General features: G+C 28.6%; 1 long non-coding RNA gene across 1 annotated transcript in view; it reads left to right on the top strand.

Moving 5' to 3' along the window:
* LOC129920641 (uncharacterized) overlaps nt 1–18,210 on the top strand; it is a 60,837-nt gene that overhangs the window by 31,865 nt on the left and 10,762 nt on the right. Inside the window, exon 2 of the long non-coding RNA XR_008773282.1 lies at nt 6,820–6,980. This is a non-coding gene — a long non-coding RNA (uncharacterized LOC129920641). The remainder of the gene's footprint in view (nt 1–6,819; nt 6,981–18,210) is intronic.

Below are 18,210 nucleotides of genomic sequence, written 5' to 3' on the forward strand. Positions count from 1 at the left end.
TTGTAGAGCACTTACCGTTATGTGTGATATATCAAATGCAAGGTAATATTAACAGCATGCGTATTAAAGTCAAATAAAATGTTGATGTGCTCTAGATCAAAAGATATTTGAAAAAGAACATCTTTTTACCGTTATCTCAGGATATTGAATATGAAATTAATTGAAATTTTGCACAAATAAAAAAATTAATTACCTACGACAGTATAAAATTTCATTTATCTATCTATCTAAAAAAGTTATAATCAATTGATTTTTCCTGTTGCTTTTTCGTTTAATCTTGTTTCAAATCACTACGATACTAAAGAAATTTTCACTTCAAAAATTGCGTAATATTATGCCTCATTGTTATCTTGGGTTCGATTTTTGTATGCCAAGTAAAAATTACTTTAAACGAGAAAACACGAACAGTAATAAAACTGATATGAATGTACGTGACAATAAATCAGAATTCTGCTTGTCATAATTTTACTTTACAAAATTCTGTATGACAGATTTCTGTGTGGTCAAAATACTGTAAGACCATAATTCTGTATGTCATTATACTGTTAATACTAAATTCTGTATGTCAAAATACAAATACACATTATACTAGTTTTGATTATAATTGTGTTGTTTTTATTGACAATAAAGACTTAATTTTACACTGAAAATAATAAATTTCGTAAAATTACGAAAATCGTTTCATACACTACATTTTCGTTGGCCCAACGAAACTTTCGTTGGCTCAACGAAAATATGTAATTTTTCGTAATATGAAAACCTTCATCAATTAATGAAAACGTTTCATACACTTTTTCTCCCTTTTACACAGAGAAAAATATGACCCGCTAAAAACTAACAGATTGCCATATTGTTTTACCGTCCATACATTTCATAAGGAAATCTTATTAAAATCAACGATTAATAAGGTTTTTTTTAAGGAGATTTCTTATTATTTTTATAGAGAAAATCTTATTAAAATTTGACTGAAAAGTTGATTTTTTTTGCAACTTAGCACTAGAACAAAAATCGCGATCAATATTTTCATGGCAGGTTGGTTCTCCAGTCTCCAGTTCGATTCCCAGCCTGGTCATCGTTTTTTTTTTTTTTTTTTTTTTGGTTTTTAAAACAATAAGGAAAACCCGATTGTTTTAATAAGGTTTCCTTCTTGGATGAAAACCATAGAGAAATCTTATTGTTTTTGTTCTATTTTATGTGGTCTATTTTTCTCTGTGTAAGTGCCAAAAAAATCCAATTCAATGAAAAGATTCATCAATTAACGAAAAATTTCATACTCATTTTAAAGAATAAAAATAAGAATTGTTTCCTTACTTTATCAAAGTTTTAATTAAGTAACGAAAAAATTCATTAACTTATGAAATTCAACATTAACTTACGAAAATCTTCATAAGCTTATGAAAATTCTTCATATACTAATGAAATATTACATTGGCTTATGAAAAAATACATCAGTTAACCAAAAAAATCGTTGCCTTACAAAAAAAAAAAAACGTAGACTTGGGTGCATTTCTGTTTTAATGATTAAAAATTTAATATTGCTTTATATAGTTCACATTAGGTTTTTGTTTAAAAATCTATGTAAGTTGAGCTGAATATAAAAAATATTTGCGTATTGACAACGTGTCTCACGATAAGTCGGACTCATCAGTTGACTTAAGTGAGCTCAACCTTGTCGAAACGCCAATTTTTGGTTTGGACTATTAAATCAATGATTTAACAGGTCCAATAAAATGTTTATAAAAAGAAAAATTAATGAAAAAAATCGTAGGTTAACGAAAAAATTCGTAATTCTACGAAAAGAATGTAAAAATAATCTAGTAAAAAAATAATTAATACAACGAAAAGTTTCGTTAGCTAACGAATATTTTTTCGTAATTTAATTAAAATATTCATAAAATTTACGAAAAAATTCGTTAGCTAACGAAAGTTCTTTCATAAATTAATCAAAAAATACCTTGACTAACGAAAAATATCACCGTGGTTAATTAAATTTTACATTAATCGATTAAAACTTTCGTAAAATGATGTAAAAATTCATTAACTCTCGATCAAAAATTTTTAGGAAAAATTTCATTAAAATACTACAGTTTTCATTGATTGATGAAGTTCTTCATTAACGTATGAAAGCCTTTTCGTTGAGCCAATTAAATTTTTCATCGGCTGAAAATTAATTAAATTTTTGTTGGCTCAACGAATTTTTTCCTTGTATTTACTAAAGAATTTGGTTCAGTGTATGCAAACATAATTATTAAAGTAAGAAAGTAGAATTAATTCCTTCCATCAAAAATTTGGAACTGGGTTACGAAATGGAAATTTTCTTTATTATCTGATCCAATTAACTGTTGTTCATATTGTTTTCTTATATATTCTTATAGAGAGAGAATCAATAACATAACTAAGAAATAAATTAAATATGTAAATCGATTTTCATCAATTTTTTTTTTTAGTGTGGTTTAACTTTTGGCGGTGGGTGTGAGTATAATTCATTAATAAATTCATTAATAAATAATTCATTGCCAAAAAAGACAAGGGAATTCAATAAATAGTTTAAGAGGCAAAACTAAAGTTAACGAAAAAGAATTAAATAAGTGTTCATCGCTTCCTTTTACCGTAGCTCCTAATAAGGTACCTATATTAATCATCATTAAAAGTCTTTATTAAGTTGATCTTTTAGAAAGCCATAGTGAAACCTTTATTAAATAAATCTGTATGTCAAAGTTCTGTAAAAATGCCGTAAAAAAATATAGTTTTGATAATGTAAAAAATTGCGCGTCCACGATATTTTTTTTTTACATTATTTTTACGAATTTTACTGTACACAATTTTGAAATACAGTATTTTGACCAACCAGAATTTTGTTATACCTACAGAATTTTTCTCGTACAACATTTTGCTCTATACAGTATTTCGACCCCAACCCAAATTTACTTACATTTCCTTACATTTCCAGTATGTATATTACATGCATTCATATTATTTTAAATAGACAACATTTGAAGTCAATTATTTAAACCACATAGAAGTTTTGTTTGTAGGTATTTACAGTGAATATTATTATATAGTTCCCGAAATAATGAAAAATAATTAACAGGAATGAGAATATGAGAATCCTCTGATTTGTATTAAAATACCAAATTTCTTTAAATAAAATGCCAATAAAAAAAAAAAATTCACCCCTCTCGATTGCAACAATTTTTTAGAACCGTTTACATCAATCGGAATTAGATTTTTCTCAAACTTTTCAGGATGTTCTCTAGGACTGTAAGGAAGCGAATCCATGATGATTTAATTTTAAGTTGCATGGTTTCCAATAGCTGGTACCTTACAATATTGCAATTTAATGATATCCTAGTTGGCTTATATTCCAATTTCGCAATCTGGATTCCCATTCTACTATCTCACTCCCTATTCTTATAGGAACTTAACTTCTGAAGATATGTTTACAAATTCCCTGAATCTGTTATATTATATTCTACCATCCCTTTAACATGCAACAATTTTCACAAAACACACATTCGTCTGTCAATGTATATCCTTTTTTTTTCATTCAATTGGTTTTACCCTTACCTAATTTAAACGACTTTAAATCCTTCTGTTGTAATTAGCCTCAAATACAAACGCTAATTGCCTGTAATTGTCACCACCAATACCTGACACAAAAAAAAAAAGGAAGAAGACCAAAATACTAAAAAAAAAACGTCAAATTGAATTTTTTTTTATTCAACCACAAGCATCAGGACGAATTGGTAACAGCAGAGTACCTATTTTTTTTTTTTGTTCATATTCCTTTTAACTGCCTTTAGGAAGATCAAACCAACAGAAACCACCAAGAGTGGTACGAAGAGTAGGTACAGAGGAAAAAAAAATCTCCAACAAAAATAAACACGACTTCTGCCTTGCATATAAATACCGTGTAATGGATGTTTGTTTTCGATTTTTTCATCATTTTTTTTTTTGCAGGGTAAAAGCCTCGTGGTCCTGCCTGACCTCTTCTCAATCCCCCATGTTAAGGTCTGGTCAACAGGTTAAATTGGAAAATAAATGCTGTCAAAATGTTTTTTTTTTTTTTTTTTTGTGTTTTTTTGTTTCTTCTTCCTTGTTTTGTCGGTTTCGACAACTGGATGTGACGGTGTCGGGGTAAAAGGGACACCACACGTTCCGCATAAAATGAACGATAGAAGAAGAACCTATAATGAAGTAAGCGATTAACTGCCAAACCTTCTACACAAAACGGTCTTTTGTCTCGTTTTGCTCGCTGTGAGTTTGTTGATTTTAACGCCGGCTTTAATCCTGGCCAAGGAGTAGGTATACACCAATATAAAAAAAAAAAAATGAAAAACAAAAAAATTGCTCCAAAAAAAATGAAAGGAATAAAAACCTAGCAGAGTAGAGTGTTCGGAAATGTGGCAATTAAAATTCCTTGAATTTCACATGGAGACGATTGTGGTGTTTCAGCAGCGAGAGCGATGGGGGTGTTAGGTGATTGAACATGCAAGGATATGAGTGCTACACTTGTAAAGGAGGCGGTTTTAGGGAGGCAATCACATGTAATTGTTTTGTTATTGGCAATAATTTAATGGCTATTTAAAATGTTTCAACATTGTTGTTGTTTTAAGAGTGGGCGATAAAGCGGTTATAAAAGGTAATTTAATACAGAATAGAGCTTAAAGAGATTTTTCGTTTGATGTCTAAAAAAAATTTTAAAATGTATTTTTTTTTTTTTTTTCAAATCTTATGAAGGTACTTTGCCGAAAAACAAAATTTATTTAAAAAAAAATCAGCGAGTGAGATATCAAAGGAAATGTCTTTTTAAGCTCTATTTCATAACTGAAAATCAAAAGTTTCTTGGAGGACTGGTTCCTGCAATATTTTCGTTGTTACATTCAGAAGGAAATATTTTCGGTTTAAGGTATCGAAACTAATTTGGGTTTACAGATATAAATTCACAATGAGCAGGCCTTTATATTAAGGTAATAATTTACAAATCTATGTTTTTTTTAGTATAGTATCCTGTCAAGAACATTAAAACTAAGAAATAATAAAAGTAAAAAGTTTTTTTCCAAAATAAAAAATAGCAAAACAAAAGTAATGTGTTACTCTCATGTAAGTTACATACGTAATAAAAGCCGGACAACTGAGAAAATTAACTTTTATATAATAATGTATACTACTTCTTACTAAATAGAGTCAGTTGGGGTAAGTGCGCGCACTTTTCACTTTAAGGCGAAATTGTGAAGATTCTGTAAGAGATATCAGCATAATTTTTTTTAGATTTGATAAATCTATACTTTGGGAACAAGAAAACACAGAAAAAAAGTTTTTTAATTTAAATATTTCATATGATTAAAAACAAAAACCAATTGAAGTCGAGGTGCGCACTCTTTCCCCAAAGTCAGGGTAAGATCGCTCAAAATCTTGGGTTATAATGTTATACTTAGTTAAACAAAACTTTATTTCAAAACTTTCAAGTTTTCACTAAAATGAATGAAAATGTTAATGAAAAAACAAATTAAGTTCAAATACAAAAACTTAAACTTTATTTATAAAACAAAACAAACAAAAAAATATTTCGAATTAAATTAGAAGATTACGGCCTTTCTTTTTTGGAATTCATGAATAACAGCCTTCGTTTTTCAAAATTCATGTTTCAAATGTTTCTGTCCTGTTGAAAAAAGAAAAGTTTAATTTGGGGAGAAGTGCGCGTTCTTACCCACAAATGGACTGCGCGATTTTACCCACAAAGGTACTTTTTTTCTATTTACCAAATTTATAATAAAATACAACAAAATCTAACAAATTTTTGACTTTAATCAAATATAAATATGCACAATTCCAAAATATGTACTACTCTCGGTATATAATGCTCCCACGCCGACGCTACACACTTTTCCCGCACAACTTTTTTTTTTGTTTTGAGCCGGGTGTTTTCAACCCGCTTTTAAAATAAAATGAAGCTGAGCACACAATCGCGAAGGTCATCACTTATTGACGTCTTACTAAGCGCTGATTTACTCATTTTTCGATTTAGTTTTTTTTGGACACAACTTGAGAAATAAGCACTGCGCGCTCTTACCCACTGAGCGATCTTACCCCAAATGACTCTACTACTTCTAGTAAATGTATACTACTCCTTCTAAGTAAAAAAAACTAAGCACTTTTTGGATTTACATTTTTGTATCTTTTTTTTCAAAATTATGGCCATATACAAAAAAAAAAACTTTAACAAAAAAAAAAAAAAAACAAATGTGAATCAGTCCCTTTTTTGATAACAAAAAATTAAAAATGTGGTATTTGACTATTTTTTTCAATAATCCAGTAATAAGACATTATTATCTTTTAATTACCTAAGCCATCGAAACCTAAAAAATTATTTAATGGAATAGGTATTTTTTAAGAATTTTTAAACAATGTTACATGAGAGTAACGCTGGGTTCGAAAGGGTTAACATTTTCGAGAAAAAGTCAATTGCCTATGAAAAAGGCATTACAATAATACTTTTTTTTTTTTTCTTACATCCTCATTTTCTTTAAACCATATCAAAACGAAGATAGTTCGTCTCAGTGAAAATTAAAATGTCGCTGTTTTTTTTCTTCAATTTTTCTGAGAAATTAGAAATGTACCTATCACCTTTAGAAAAGTCATTCGTCAATATTCCTAGTTGAAAGGGAAGAAAAAAAAAAAAAAAAACTGCCGTTTGTCCGAAACAAATATTCCCCAAAAAGGGAATTTGTTTCCAATAAGAAAATTAATCCTTAAACTTACTCTACTCCATAACAGATGGCACTTGTGATGATTCTTTTTTTTTTCTCTCTTTGACAGGGGTTGAAAATTTTCATTTCCCAATGGAATTGAAACAAAATTAGAAGTATGTGCCTAAGTGCAAGAAAGGATAATGAGAAGCAGGAAGGATTGAAAACTCTTTTTGATATGGACCAGGACCATTCGCCTATGGACATCATCATCACCTTAACAGTATAAAGGTACATTATGTCAAGAGGCAACAACGATGGATTTTGATTTTTTTTTTTTTGTTTTGTTTGTGTGTAAAGTGACATTTCGTTAAGTTTTGTGTTTTATTTTTTATTGTTTAAATTTAATGGTTTCAGTGAAATAAAGTAGATATGTTATTGAGAACTAATGTGCTAGTGTTTAATTATTTTTTTAATGTTTTTTTTAACGTTTTGAATGAAGAAATATCTTAATAAAAAGGATAGTGTGCCTTTGAATTGATTTAGTTTTTTTTTTTGGTTTTTTATGTTTACAAAACGATCCGTTGCTTTAAACCAAAATAAACCTAAAGAACTAAAAAATGATTTTGTTTAGTAGCAAGTTCTATGTTCTATCTTTAACGGATGCACCGATTTAAAACAATTTTTTTTTATTTTAAGAATCTGCGATTTTTTCAGTTCTGTTTTTTAAATGTCTGAGTGAATTATTAAGATCGAAAGCGGAGCAATATATAAATACTGGTAAGGCGTCAATTGAAATACTACAAGAAAGCTATAGTAGAGTAGGCAATGACACTGGAAACATTTTTTTCATCGAGGTAAAGAAAATTTAAAGTGTAGTGTAGGTAGTTTGTCCATCTAAAATTTTTCCCGAAAATTAGATAAAAGAACCTTATGTTTTATTCAACTATGTGAAAAATAAAATTTTGCGCAATTATTTTTACACTTCAAGCAGTTCGTTGACATACCTAATATTGAAAACAACATGGGTCCGAGGACAGAATCCTATGGAACACCTGCTTTTATGTTAAAGACCGAAGAATTGAAGACCTTTCATTGCCCACTTCCACTCGTATTGTTGCAAAGAAACCAAAATAATTGAACAAATTTCGACAAAGTATAAATAGAGCCGTGTTTTTGTTGCAGTTCAGTATTTTACTGAGTAAACATTTTATGCTGTTAATAATAACAATTTATTACTTTTATTTATTATTAATAATCCTATATTGTTCAAGGGTCGAAAATGTATAAATAGTAGGGTGCTTCTTAAAAATCAATTTTCGAAATTTTAATGGGACACCCTTTCATTTTGTTCTTCCTGCCTTAAATATAAATTGGATACAATTTGGTCCAGTTTAAACACGTTCGCTACCACAACTCAAAGTTTTGAAAAATACACCAAATTTTGTTTTTTTTTTTTTTCAGAAAATTTAAAAAATTGTAATCAGAATTAAGTAGGGGAAATACGTCCAAAATGACATACACGGCCAATATGACATACCAGCCTTAACTTGAAATGTGTACCACATGTAACCCTACCTCCTATCTTATAAGGTGAAACCAATGATTTTTGAAATTCTGTCAAAATAACAACTCAATTGACAGCCCCAAACCAAAAATATAAAGTAAAGTGTGTTTATAGGAGCTATTGTATTTTTTATGGGGTTGGACTAATTTTGTTATTTTGGGAGTTGTATGTAGTTTTTTTTGAATATTTTATTGGGTATAACGACAGTTTACAATTTAAAGTTAAAAACTTATTAATATTTTTTATGAAATCAGGGTTGAAAACAGTGTTTTGTATAAAAATGTATCAAAACTACGATATGGACAAAATGACATACCCTACCTATGGCCAAAACGACATACCTTCAACTTCATAGAAATTGTTGTTGTTTTTTAAATTTTAACTTTAAATATGTCAAATATATGGGTATAAGCGAACTTCCGACCGCCGATCATGGTTCAGGCTATGCGGGGGCCATTGAAGCTGCTAATCAAAACAAAATGGGCGGGTTTGCAACATCAAAAACATTCGGTGTCCCGCAGGCTACATTAAGGTGAAGCATACTGGACACCAAGTTTTTTAAGTCCTATACAAAGGATTAGGTGGATTCAAAGTAGCTTTCCTTTGAAAATCTACACTTGTTAACTAATTTTTGTATTTTTTTCATATAAAATGCCATATGTCGTTTTGTCCATATAACCTATGTCATTTTGTCCATGCCATATGGACAAAATGAATTTTGATACTTTTTTTTCAAAGTTTTAATTTATTTAAATTTATTTATTTTTTTAATACAAAAACTATTATAAAATATTCCTAATAATATAAAGAATGAATAAAAAATGCAAAGATTGTGTTATACACCACGGGTATTATTTTATTGACGAAAAAGCTTATGGTATGTCATATTGGACGTACTTCCCCTACTTTATATTAAATCTTTAACTGTTTTGAAAGAAGTTTTGATAAAAATACAGCGGAATAAAAATGAAGTTTAATTTTGAATATTTTTGAATTTGACATTTTTTTGTGTTATTCTGTAGAATAGCTTAATTGAAAAATTCAATGATTTTATCTGATTGTTTATGAGCATAATATCTTTATTCGACAGACAGTTAACTGACTGTTTATTAAAAGATTGAAAAATCTGGTCTTAAACGTACTTTGTATTGTAACAAAAAAAATTTTGTTGAAATTGATCTTTTTTTTTTTTACTAAAATCTTTAGTGAATGGTAGCGACCCCTTAATTTTAATATTAAAATCGGAAAAAATACCATACACTATGCTTATATGGTAGAACATAATGCAGGGGTGTCCCATTAAAAAATCGAAAAAAAAGATTTTTTCGACCATATAAGAAGCACCCTAATAAATAGGTATAGAAAAAATTTCTTTGTAAGCCTACAAATAAAAACTTTTTATATTTATCAATCATTTTTTGTTGTTAACAGTGTAAAATTTTACTGAGCTAAGTAGATACTGAGTTACCAAAAAAGAAAGAAAAAAACACGGCTTTGGTTAATACTATCGAAAACTTACGAAAAGTCGAGTAAAATGAGTAACGAATATAATCGACAACAGTAATGTGACTAAACAAAATTTTATTTGTGAAGAAGTGACCCTGCAATTACTAAAATATAGCTTTTTTAAATACTTTCGATAGAAACAGTATTTATTCGATTTTGATATTTTGCTGTTGGAAATGTCTTAGTGTTTTTTCCTGAAAAAAGGATATCTACTCGAAATTAGTTAGAAAATTAAAAGATAAAGGTTACAAAATATGATAAGAAGAGCTTTAGAAATCAGATTTATGTCATTTAATTCTGGCAGATACGAAGTCTAAAACAAATAAAGAAAAAACGAACATTTGCAAACAAAAAATGGTATACGCAGTAGTTTTTTCAAAATACCAATTAGCAACAAAAAAAAAATTCAGAATAGGTATTTAAGGTCTGGTTGACAAAAATTCTGTAAGTTGATATCGAAATAGGATGATTATTTTTAATAGTTTGTGACTTTGGTTGAATTTAAATTTATAGAAATTAGTGGAAAAAACTATAGGTATTAAGTGGGTTATAAATAAAACAAACAAAAATTGAATAAAACTTAAATTTTGATTGAATTGTTCGCAAATCACGGTAATGTTGTGGTCTATTTTGGTAACGCAGTTGTTTTTCATACAAAAAATATTGTTGTCCTAGCGCATCAGTGTCATAATATAACTAGAATTCCTCTAATTATTTCTCGTATAGGTTCGGCCTACATAATAATAAAATCTTAGCTAACCTGCGTTACCAAAACAAATTTAAAGTTATACTGCAGTTTAATTTTGTTCAACTTAATTTTACTTTTTAAATAAATGGGAGGGAGAATAAGATATACAATTCAAAGAAGTGCGAGTGTTTATTACGTGACCACTGCGTTACCACTTTTGTGAGATAAGTAAAGACGAAATTTGTATAATTGTTATTTTTGTATAAAGGTTTTATGCTATAACAAAATTTGACAGTGATGACATTTTTTCAATTAAGTTTATATTAACCCTTTCGAACCCAAGCTATGAAAATCAATATTAAAAAATGTTTTTTTTGGTATTATCGGGTCAAAAACATCACAACTAAGAAATATGAATAGCAAAAACTTATTTTCCAAAATAATAAATAGCAAAACTAGTGTGTTATTGTCATGTTGCATGTAGGTAACATGCACAGCTTATGACCACCAAAAAAAGTCGGAGAGCTGAGAAAATAACTTTTTATAAAACTATAATGTATGCTACTTCTTCTAAGCAAAAAAACAAAACACTTTCTGCATTAACATTTTTTATATCTTTTTTTTCAAAATTATGACCATATACCTATAAAAAAATTTTTTTTTTGCAAAAAAAAAAAAATGTGACTGAAATTCCCTTTCTTGATAAAAAAAAAATTAAAGGTATGATATTTGAATAACTCTTTGTAATAATCCAGTAACTAGGCATTATTATCTTTCAATTAAGCCGAATTTTTAAAAAAATGTTACATGAGAGTAACGCTGGGTCCGAAAGGGTTAATTTAAAATATAATTACCTAGATATTAACAACTGCGTTACTGCACCAATGCATTTTAGATATATTTTTAAGTTATTAATTTCAACAAATTTCACACCAATTAATTAAATTGAGTTTATTTAGGAGTGTTAGGGGAAGGTGGCCTAAAATGGCCCCCCTAAGGAAAATGTCCTACATCTCAAAAACAAGTAAAATTCAAACTTAAATGCTATATACTATTCAAAGTTTAATATATTACTCTAAAATTTTTTTCATTTGCGAGTTAAAAAAGTTCCATAAAGTATTTAAATTTTTTAATTTTCAAAACGTCTACAAATTTCACTGATCAAATTTACCCGGGTAAAATGGCACACTGTCAAAACAGACGTGATTTTAAATGCAAAATTGAGTCAAAGGGCTCCTTTTCCATTTTCTTGGAACAAGTGGTGCTTAATCCCCCCAGATCTTTCTACGAGTCATTCAAAATTTTACCCGAGCACTAAGTAGGCCATTTTGCCCATTTTGAGTTTTTTCAATTTAATTTTTATACCAAAAAATTTAAAATCGTTTTAAACCAACTTATTTCAGTAAATAAATAAGAAATACTTCATGCATACATACATTACCTTCTTTTTCCGAAACACAATGTTTTTTATACTTTTTTTTTCCAAAAAAAATTTCACAAAGTTTTAACGAGTGTACTTTTTGAGGTGGATAGAGACAGTTTGACCTGTCAAATTTCAAATAATGGCTTGAAGTTGCTGAAATTTCGTATATGTTGGTTTTGCTAGATAAACTAAAGAATCGCGTTCATAAAACTTTGTAATTATTTTCGATTCTACGATTTCTAGCAAGGGGGCCATTTTACCTTGGGGTGCCATTTTAGGCCACTTTCCCCTACTATGAATATAAATCATTTATTAAAATTTGAACAAGTCACATAACTTTATAAAAATGTTTAGGAGATATTAAAAAATTCAATAGAACCTTTTCTCAAATATAATAATACTATTTTGGTATAGTAAAGTTTTGTGTTAAATTATGCGTTAAAGATGAAAGAGGATGTTTCATAAGCCAACAAACGATGTTTAGTATAGATAAACTTGAGCCGACAGTTGTGAAGGAAATACAAGATAGTATATGGAATTATCCTTTTGGTTGAATTAAATTTTTCTTGAAAAAGTACAAATTAGTAGAAAAACTATATTGAGTTATAAAATTAACATTATTTATCATGGTAACGCAGTGATATTTAAAGTTTTAAAGCTGTCTTTTGGTAATAAACTATTAAGAATATTTAATTGAAATTAATTTTTCTGTGATTTAATTTCATATGAGACTTACGTTGTTCCTATAGTTTCAAATAGGAATATCAGAGAGCTTAATTATATGATTTTACAAATAAAAAAACTGAAATTTACAGTAAAGTAACGCAGTTGGTTTTGATCACTTTGTGTTTAAACTGTCATAAATATAGAAATATCATTCAAAACATCGGTGAAAATGTTATTTTACAATAGATTAAATTATAAACATTCTATGTAAATTAAAATATATAGAAATATATTGTTATAAATATCCATATTTTTTTTTTTTTTTTTTTTTCCAAAATTCACTGTCCAAAGGGACAACTTTTTAGAAACTAAATACAGTACATTCTCGATTAACGCAACTAATTAAAACAAGGGTGGTTGCAATGACCGAGGTTGTTGCAATGACCGAGTTAATATTTTTTAGGCTCAATCTGAGATGAAAAGCGAAAATATCAGAAAACCAATACTAACAAAAATATTTAATGCAACAAATTTTTGTTCAATAAAAAATAATTGATATGAAACGAAACAAATGGAAGTTATACTACTTTAATTATTTTATTTCGAAAAAATGTGATATTTTTGTTTAGATTTTTTAGTTTGTTAGATTTTTAAAATTGACATATGTACATATATCTCGCAGTTTTTGAACAATCAACATTTTTTCAATAAAGGTTAAAATTTGGTCAGTTCATCGAATTTTTGTATTGAAAGTTGCACTTATCGAGTCAATTTTTGTAGATGAGTTGCGATTACTGCGTCAACAATGATAAAAATTGAGGTGTTGCGAAAATCGAGGAGTTGCGTGAATCGAGAGTTGCGTTAATCGAGAACGTACTGTAGTATTTTGGCCCATATATTTGTTGATTTATAGGTATTTAAGTTTTATTACGTTACAGTTAAGTGAAATCCACACCACAACGTTACTTTATGTCACTAGTTTTTTATAGCATTTCTATGACTATATTTGGGCTTCAGATTGCTAAAATAAAATATGAAGCTTCTAACTGTAATATGAAATAATTTTTTTACATTTTTTTCCTAAGGTTTCTAAAAACTGTTGAAGTTTGTAGGTAAATTTTTGGTAACGCAATGATATAAAGGAAGAATATAATATGAATGAATATTTAATTGAAATTATTGTGTTTCTGTGATTTAACTTTATGGAAGACTAATGTTGTTACTATATAGTTTGAAATTGCCATATTTAAAAGCAAGTAACGTAGTCATAAATGTAGAAAAAAAAACATATAAAACATCACTGCAAAAGTTATGATATTAAATTTTATATAGGTAGATTAGAAAAAAAAATGAAAGATATTTCAACATTTTTTTTTATTTTCAAAATTATAATTGCTCTAAATTAGCTATCACAATCAACCTAATTAAAACTGAAATTGATAGTTAAACATTTTGGTTGGGTTAAATGCATACAAAAGTTTGGAAAAAACACTATTTCAAGCCGCTCCCTTATTTAACTTTATTCGTATAAAATTAACAAAGTTTCCTTCATTTTTTTTTTTTTTTTAATTGAATTTTCACAATATACCTAAGTATCAATTTATCGATTCAGCAAATACCTACAATACCTATCTTTTTATTAAAATATAGACAACTTTTCTTTTAACTAAAACAAACGCTGTAGTAATAATTAAGGTCACTTTCAAAACTACACACAACTATCCACCATTTTTATATACCTCTATATTTTTTTTTTTTTTCTGTTCAACCCTCTGGTCTTCTAAGGTAGCAGAAAAAAAAAATTAGGGAAGAAAATGGAATATTTCATCCCACACATTGCCTCTGTCCTACCTACACACACTCCATACACCACGGTTGGTGGTACACACCTTTTTTTCATACCCTTGTCTCATATTGTATTTCAAAAAGTATTCCACCCTTTTTGAAAACTAACCCCATAGCATAAAAAAAAAATTAAAATAAAAAAAACATGCAACCATTTTTATGCAGCCTGACCTTTTTTTCAATATAGAAATAAGTAAGTAGGTACCTATAGGTACGTTTTCGTACATATATGTGAAAAGACCAGGACGCTATGCGTCGCCTTGTCGGTCGGTCGGTCGTTTAATAAATAGTATGGACGAAGCTACTAAATAAACCCTTTTCATAACCATGACGATAATTCAATTTCCCATTGGAATGTACTAGACTTATTCGTAGCGTTACGATTTTTCTAGTTGGTTTCCGGAAAGAAAAAAAAAAAAATCAACAACAGCTGTTGGACTATCCAAATGGTGGTCTTTGGTCCGTACTCGCCGCCGCCGTTTAAAGTCGTTAGAGAAAATCACCCTTGAAGTTACACTATTTCGTCCTTTGACTTTATCATATTAATGGATATAGTGGAATATTCTCACACAACAAAAATGTTAAAAACTAATTTCAAAAATATAACATTAGGTTGTAGGTATCTATCTATATGTATTTTGTGTATGTTCACGATGGTAGAGGTAATTGACACGAATATCATTTTCTAAACAAATATTTTTCACAAAAACCATCCTCAAAGAACAAATAATAAAAAAAAAAAAAGAAGCTTTTATAGGTAGCACACACCTTTGGTGTGTGTGGTGTATCCTTATACTTATTCCTTTTTGTACGTTAAAATATAAGCTCTGAGACACTAAAAAAAGATGCAATTTTCTAAATTAGTGACTCCTTTGTTTGGTAAACTAATCATTTGGTCGTCAGTCAGCGTTGCCGGACGGTGCGGTGGTGGTGGCGGCGCACCGCATCGCGTCTCGCCAGTGGGGATGGCTAAATATAAAGTTTTTAATTAAATAAACATATTTTATGCTGCCATCATAAGTACTAAATACTCTATAGGTAGAGACTACAGATTGTAGTAAACTACAAAAACATACAGGTGGTAGAGGTTAGGTTGTTATAATCCAAGGACGAGCCAGATAGATTGAGATAATTACTTAATTTAATCATACAACATTTTGTATCCATCTAACATACATACAATATGTTTAGTTATTGAATTGTGTATATGTACCTACCTAATTATATGGACTATCATTATGTGACACAAGTCTATAGACTGAGTATCAATTGAAATTTAAAATTATCATTATTGCTATTTACAACTATCAATTGATAGTTGATAAAAGTTAAATTTCGATAACTTATTACATAATTTAAAAAATTTTTGAAAAATGATGGCAACTGTTAAAATATTGACCAGTTTTCTCATAAATAAGGTATAAGAATACCAAATATCTGTATTTATCAACAATCAATTGATAACACTGGTCTGCAAAATTTAACTATTTTTTTCTCCTTCAAATAATTTTTTTGATATTATGAAAGATTAGAGTTTCCTGAATCTAAGTCTGGTTTCAGAAAAATTCTATCAGGTACCACTTTTGTAAAAATGATTTTTGAAAAATGTGGGTAGTTTCTAAAAAATCATCCTTTTAGATTCATTTGATCTTGTATAAAATTAAAACTATTTGTCGCATTGAGCTCAAATTTGGAGGACTTATTTCTCATAATCGATTGACATGAAATATGTCCTTCTACATTAATGTTTACTCATATTTTAAAATACTGATTGACAAAAAAAGCAGAAATATCGAAATCCTTCACTTTTTAGTAAATCCTACATGAACAAAAACACCTTAATTAAGGAAATTGTAAAATATCAACACCCGCCATTATATTTAAAAAGTCAAATATGCAAAAAAAAAAAAAACATAATAAAATACATTAAACAAAATTTTTACGTGTTTTGTAATTTTTTATACTACTGTTCTATTTAGAAATATCTTATTTGTAATAAACCTATCGATAAACTGCCTTGTAAAGCTTCAGATTTGTTTCTCCTAGAAACAAAAGTATACTTTTCTTATAGTTTTTAATGAGCTGAGTTAGAATCCAAAGTCAAAAAATTCTATCGCATTGATGTATCATAAAATCAAGTTTTTTTTTAGAAAATCTCAAAAAAACTACTATATTTAAAAAACCTGAGCTGACCGAAATTTTTTGAGTTCGAATTCAAAATCAGCATACTAAAGTCCATTAGAAAAGTATACTTTTGTTTTAGGGAGAAAGATATATTCATTTTTAGAGATCAGTTTCTTTATGGTAAGATATGCCAAACACACTAAACTTACTTAAATTAAGATATCTCGGAGAAGAAGAGATATATTGAGAAGATTGAAACTGAATTTGAAAGAAAAAAATAAGTTCTTTTTAAACCATAACAATTTTAATTGAAAAAGATAACAATATGCCAAAATACTTCTTCGAAAACAGCAAAAAAAATGGGTTTTTGAGATTTTCTAATGGGAATATCTAAAAAACGTGACGTGTGTTAGGTCAATTCTGACTCGGAATCAGCATACGAAAATCCTTTAGAAAAGTATAGTTTTATTTAAAGGATGATTTCCTTGCAGACCAGTGTAATTGACAATCGCTATACGGGCGGATATGTGATAACTATTAAATAGTTTTTTTTTTATTTTAAATTTAAATAGTATACCTACCTTTTTTCAATCTACAAAAAAAACACAGATGATACTCGAAGTTATGATGATTCCCGTTCGTTAAGTAAGTTTTGGATACCAAACTGCGAAAAATAATTAGGCTGCGTGATGGCTAGTGCGGTTATGTGACGGATATCTATGTAAGGCCTGAGGTCAAATCCCCGAACCAAACAGGCGAATAACTAGTGTGAAAGCAAATTCGTAGGAAAGTTATGATGCCTCGACATCAAGAGATCATAACAGAACGGAATAAAAAGAAGAAGAAAGGCAAGTACCATTCTGCGTACAAATTTTCTTCTGACCAGCAGATAAGTACATACCTCCGACCAGGGGCCTATTTCACAGCTTACTACAACAGATACTTCTCGAAGCGTTTTTGAAGTGAAAACTTCTTTAGTATCGTAGTGATTTGAAACAAGATGAAACGAAAACGCGACACGACTTCAACTTGTTATAACTTTTTTGATTTAATAGATAGATGAATGAAATTTGTACTGTAGATAGGTAATTAAATAAATTATAATTGTACAAAATTTCAATTAATTTCATTTTCAAAATTCGGAGATAACGGTAAAAAGATGTTCTTTTCCAACACACGTTATATATTTTGATCTAGTGCACATACAAATTTGATTTAACTTTAATACGCATGCTGATAACACAACCTTTTATTTGATATATCAGACATAACGTTACGTGCTCTACAAGTTACACAATCTTAAATTAAAATTAAAAAATACCTCAAAACACCTGTGGAGATCTGTTGGCGATGACCATTGACCAGCTACCAGTGTAGAAAGTACCGTAATCTCAGTCTGGAAATTCCACATGGTTGACTTTAAAAAATTCTAACTTCTCTTGTAGACATCTTTGAAATAAGATTCATGCATCATTATACAAGGTGAAACAATAAGCTTTCACATGGTATAAAATTGTTTATAGGTTGTCAAACAAAAAAATTGATTTAATAGCATGAGAACAAAAAAATAAATTTTTTGTTTGCTTTTTGGATGAAATTTCATCGAGTTTAAAAAATTCTAGCTCTTTTTGTAGATGTCTCATAGACCTGATCGATATATATATTTTGAGACAACAAGCTTTCAGATGATATAAAATTTATA

Source organism: Episyrphus balteatus, chromosome X (assembly GCF_945859705.1).
Source record: "Episyrphus balteatus chromosome X, idEpiBalt1.1, whole genome shotgun sequence".
NCBI lineage: Eukaryota > Metazoa > Arthropoda > Insecta > Diptera > Syrphidae > Episyrphus > Episyrphus balteatus.